Source organism: Arvicanthis niloticus, chromosome 26 (genome assembly GCF_011762505.2).
Source record: "Arvicanthis niloticus isolate mArvNil1 chromosome 26, mArvNil1.pat.X, whole genome shotgun sequence".
NCBI classification, from domain to species: Eukaryota; Metazoa; Chordata; class Mammalia; order Rodentia; family Muridae; genus Arvicanthis; species Arvicanthis niloticus.
In genome coordinates, this window is record NC_133434.1 from 6,695,292 (window position 1) to 6,701,592 (window position 6,301).

Consider the following 6,301-nt stretch of genomic DNA (forward strand, 5'->3'; position numbering starts at 1 on the left):
GGTTTTATTGTTGTGAACAGACACCATGACCAAGGCAATGCTTATAAAGGACAATATTTAATTGGGGCTGGCTTACAGGTTCAGCGGTTCAGTACAATATCATTATGGCAGGAAGCACGGCACTGGAGGAGCTGAGAGTTCTACATGTTGTTCTGAAGGCAAAGAGGAAAAACTTATGTCTTCTAGGCAGCTAGGAGGAGAACCTCAAAGCCCACCCCAACAGTGACACACTTCTTCCAACAAGGCCACACCTACTCCAACAAGGCCACACCTACTCCAACAAGGCCACACCTCCTAGTAGTGCTAGTCTCTGAGTCAAGCATATTCAAACCACCACAGGGGTGTATGTTCTCACACCCCAAGATTTTAAAGCTTCTAGTTGTGAAGTGTAATACAGCTTCCTGTTTTTTTGATTTTTTTTTATTTCAGGTTTCTATCAGTATTTTTGATAATGTTAAATAATTTGATTTGTTTCTCTTTTGCATACATTCTACTGGTCATATGTATGAAAATGCTACCATGACTTTAATAAAAGTCTTATCTTTTACTAGGTTTTCTGTTATTTCGTTATATGAACTACACTAATAAATGTTTGTTTTATACATTGTAATATAGTTTGTCACTTATAGATATTTTTATTTTTGAGTTTTTCTTTTTGATTGACATCATAACTGTGCTTATGAAGCTCAGTGTGATGTTTCATTCCATGTTTTCAGTGTATAATGATCAAATCAGGGCAGTTAGCTTAACTGTCACCTTAAATGTTCCTTCTTTATAGTGAGTACATTAAAAACCTGTACATTTTGTGCTCCGTTACCTCCAACTTTTAAGCCACTTATTCTTTTCTTTAAAAATTTATTTATTTATTTTTATTTTTTCCCTTTTTATTGGATATTATATTTACGTTTCAAATTTTATCCCCTTACCCCAATTCCCCCCACCACCCAGGAACCCCTTATCCCATCCCCCCTCCTCCTGCTTCTATGAGGGTGTGCCCCCACCTACCTCCCCACTCCCACCTCCCCACCCTTGAATTTCCCCCCATTCAGTGTTCAGCCTTCATGGGACCAAAGATCGCCTCTCCCACCTATGCCCGACAAGGCCATCCTCCCCTACATATACAGCTGGAATCATGGTAAGCCACTTATTCCATCCTCCTTTACATGAATCAATGTTTTTTCATAACTTAAATACAACATTAAACAATAGTGATGTCTTTAAGTACGATGGCTTTATTCTGTCTTCTAATTAGAAATGAATTTCAAATTGCTACCCTTTGACCTAAGATTTTTGTATTTTACTATTGATTAGTTTGGATCTGAAATGTCACCTAAAGGCTTATATGCTAAAGTATTGGTTCCCAGATCATAAATAATTTTTGGTGGCGGTGGAGTCTTTAGGACGTGGGGCCTTGTTGGAGGAAGTTTGGGTCACTAATGTGTGTTTCTGAAAGCGATATCAGGACCCTGTACCCTCTTCTTTTTTTCTTTGCTTCCTGGTTGCTGTGAAATATATAGGTTACCTTTCTCACATGCTCCTACCATGGTGTACTCAGAAGGTAAAACAAACAAACAATCAATCAACCAACCACAACCAAAACAAAACATGTCCCCAGTGATCATGGACTGAAAATTCTGAAACCATGTACAAAAATTGGCTTTTTCTGTTCCAGCCATGAGGTGGAAGTTGGCACACTGTTTGACCTCAATTAGTTATTTAGTAACTTGTTATTGAGTCTTTCATTATTGTATGATTGCAAGAATCCCATCTGCCTGTAAGAAACAAAGATCCCAGGCACCTTTTCTTCACTTTTTCCCATTGGTTTGGTTTAGCAACACTTCAGTACACTATAACAACCAAAATATTGCTGTTGGTACCGCCAAGATACATAACAATCCATTGCCACAAGGCTCTCTTGTTTCCACTGCCTTTTTATATCACACCTTTCTCCTCCAAGAAGGAACGCGTTATTCATGCACATTGCAACTTGGGTGCATCTCAATAGAATTATGCTGTGTGAAAAAGAAGCCAATTTTGATGGTTAAATACTGTCTGATTCCATTATATAACACAGTTGAGATGAGGAAAGGGTAGAAACGAGGAGCAGATTAGTGGTTGTCTGAACTGAAATTATACCTGTTCTTTTCACTCCAATTTTTTAAACACTACCTTCCTTCCAATTTTTATGGGAAATATATGTAGCATCATTTTAAGAAGGTAAATCGATAGAAATGGTATCATCATTTACTTAATACCATGTTTTGGAGGAAAGCATTTTTAGCAGATGAGTATGATTTAATATTTATATGTACTTAAAATGCAGAAATTATGGAAATATAGAATAATCACTGAATAGAAGTATGAATCATTCATATAGTGAACTTATGCCTTAGCCAAGATAATGGAGAATATGAACTGAATCTTGCCTCCCAAACTGAGGTATCTTTAGAGAAATGTCACTGTGGTTATGTGTGATTCTTCCCTGCTGTCTTTGTGCAGGGCATCCCTGTTTGCATAGAGCCAATGGTAAGGTGACATTTACTCTGCTCTCTCTCCTTCATGTACTGGTTTTGTGGAGGGTAAGCTTCCATTGTTATTTGATAACATAGAATCTGGAAGTTTTAAAGGTTGTAGGCATTTTACTGAAAAAGCCACCACTGTGAGATAAAAAAATAGATACTTTAACTGAGTGTTTACCAGATCTTAGACTGTAGTACTAAATGTCCCGGTAGGGATTCCAGGTTTGACTCAACGTTTTCCCTAGGCTGAGTTTAAGGAAATCTTTTATCTTGGGATGTGCAGCATTTTTTGAAATAAGAATTTCACACAGAAGTAAAAGTGTGCTATTACAGAGGTGTTTAGGTGAGTATGTGAAGATCTCTCTGCGTTTCCTTTTTGAGCTCTGATCCATTCAAATGTAAAGGAGGCCATTCTTTACTTATCACTCTGTGGTCCAGGTATCACAGATGGGTGGTGCTTTCTTCCTTCAGGTGTAGATGAATTTTTAGGCACAGTCCTGTGTTGAGATCACAGTCCCCGTCAAACTCTGCTTTCCTGACGTGTTTCACTAAGCTGGTGGATTTTATGATGCCGTGCTTATAACCGAACATCTTTATTTCAGACAAACTATCATTTTTCACTGTTCTTTTTCCTCTCCCTTGAGATAAAATCCACACCTGATCTTTTAATTTAAATTAGGTATATTTACATACCCCATTTCACCTTTGGGGACCACGGACTACGTTAGGGACTTTTCAAATTTTAGCGTGCATAGAAGCCATCCCCTAATCATGGGTCTATATTTCAAAGCTTATCTTATGCACAGATACCTTTTATAAAGTTTAATTTATAGATTATGCATATTAAAAGATTTACAACAATGTTAATAATATAGAGCAATCAAAATGATATGCAGTTGTTTCCTGGAATCCATGGAGTTGAGTTCCACAACCTACCATGGATATCAGAATCCAGTTCTGCATTGAGCTTTGGAGTTAAGTCTCTTGTACAGAATGGTTTAGTATTTGGATACAATATATGCAAATCTGTATACAAAATTTCCTGTATAATTTAAACCACCTCTATTTATGAAACACATATAATATGTAATCTTTTTTGAAATTAATTTTTTTATTGGCTATTTTATTTACATTTCAGATGTTATCCCCTTTCCTCATTCCCCCCAGAAACCTTCTATCCCATTCCCCCTCTTTCTGCCTCTATGAGGATGTGCCCCCTCACTCCCATCTCTCCACCCTCTAATTTCCCCACACCAGGGCATCCAGCCTTCACTGGACCAAAGATGATCTCTCCTACCTATGCCCGACAAGGCCATCCTCCCATTCTCCCCTACAAATACGGCTAAAACCATGGGTCCTTCCCTATGTGCTCCCAGACTGGTGGTTTAGACTCTGGGAGCTCTGGTTGGGTGGTATTGTTGCTCTCCTTATGGGATCGCAAACCCCTTCAGCTCCTTCAGTCTTCCCTCTAACTCCTCCATTGGGAACCCCATGATCAGTTCAATGGTTAGCTGTGAGTATTCTCCCCTGTATATGTCAGGCTTTGGAAAAGCCTCCAAAGAGATAGCTATATCAGGCTCCTGTCAGCATGCACTTCCTGACATCCACATCAGTGTCTGCCTTTGGTGTCTGCACATGGGATGGATACCCAGGAGGAAAAGTCTCTGTATGGTGCCTCCTTCAGTTTCTGTCCCACACTTTGTCTCCATATTTGCTCAAATGAGTATTTTGTTACTCCTTCTAAGAAGGACAGAAGCACCCACACTTTGGTCTTCTTTATTCATGAGCTTCATGGTCTGTGAGTTGTTTCTTGGGTATTGTGAGTTTTTGTTAGGAAAAATGTATACATGTTCAGGAGTCTTTTAAAAATATTTTTTTATTTCATGGATGATGAACTTCACACATACACAGTCCACAGATATAGCAGGAGATAGAGCAATAAGAAGCTATTTTAAATCTACCAGTTGATTAATCATGACATTTCACAGCTGATACTTTTGAACCATTGTTGACCATGGAAAACTGAACCCATGAATGAATGTGAACTTCTGTAATGAAATACCTGGCAGAATATCTAAAATGAAGATTATGAATCCTTCTTCCAGAGTTTCCAGTTTGGTAGGATTTGAGTGGTACTTAGTTTTTTAAACAATTAAAAATTATCTTTTTGGACCCACAGATAGGTTAGAAGACAGGTGTGGAATAATCTCTCCCCTTCTTCCTTGATAAGTGTTCCAAGGATTGAACCTCCATTGCCAAGCTTGCATGGTAAACATCTCTACCTGCTGAGCCATTTTGCTATTTTGGACTAACAAATTTTTATTCCTAAAACATTCTGAGGTAATTCTCTGCTTCTAGTCTGGACCAGTGTCAAAACACGTAGTTACCACATAGTCTCCTCCAGCCACATGGCAACCATTCCTAGCTACCCACACAACTGCTACTTCCTAAGATTCTTCCTGTGAGTTAGAGATATACTGATTTATAAAGTGTATTTTTTTTTAAAGGAAATTACGATGTTCTGAATTCTAAGCATTTTCCTTATAAACAAGAGTGATTAAAACTTTTCAAGCGGTTTCATCTTCCCTTTGCTTCTGGGATCAATCTGTTCTCGACTCTTTCTATTTGATTCTTGTCTTCGATGAGTTCTCCAGTCAAAATGAAGATTCATGTTGCAGTGACCTCTTCTGGAGCTGTGATGGCTAATCCTGCTTGTCAACTTGACTACATCTGGAATCAATGAAAACCCATCTTCTGACCACTGATTGGGGTTTTTTTATTAATTGAATTATTTGAGGTGTGGAAATCTACCTCAATTTACCCTAAATCTAGTTTATATCTTTTAATGGCAGCCCATATAAAAGGATGTGGAAGAAGGAAACTCTGCTTATAAGAGTTGCCTTGGTCTTGGTGTCTGTTCACAGCAGGAAAACCCTAACTAATACTGCTTCCAGGCAGCTGGAATGAAGGTCTTAAAGCTCACACCCACAGTGACATACTTAATCCAACAGGGCCACACCTTCTAATACTGCCACTCCCTAAGCCAAGCATATACAAACCATCACACATACTAAGAAAGTCACTATATGAAGCAAACTCTCAGAACAGTAATTAACTGTAGTTCCCAACTGCACGAGGTCTTTGAAGACAGTACGGCATGTCCCAGAATTGTTCTGAGCATGGTTCATGCATCTGGAGTATTTATGGTTTGCCTACATCAATCATGGCATTGGGCAATACTTAAGGAAATAAATATTTCCCGCTTTCTGTACATTTCTGACCAGGGAATAGAACTCAGATACTGTGAGTAGAACTCTATGGAAAGTAGCACTAGGTGCTGGCTTTTGGGAGTTTGTGAAAGGCTACTCCAAACTGGAGTGTATCAAAAGGAGAACAGTATCTGGTTGTGGGTGGTTGTAGCACTGCACAGTGACTGGCACACTTCTCACCTGGCATTAAGCCCAGAAACATTACATCTGAATTGTTCAATTATCATTTGTGCAATGAGCTTCTCTCCTTTCCTGCTCTTTTTTTTTTTTAGCTTTTTATACATGATCATGAAAAACATTGATAACAGCGTATGTAACTTTATTATGATGCTTCATTTGTTGGGGGGATATTTTGGTTTTGTTAATTATGAATCAATTACTTGCCTGTGGAAAGAAAGGCTAAAGAGTTGTTTGCGCTTGGTGGGAATCTGGTTTCCTCTGCCTTTGCTCTTGCCAGACACTTTGAGCTGGAATCACTAACTGTGTCCCGTTTAGGCTGGCCTACTTTCATTT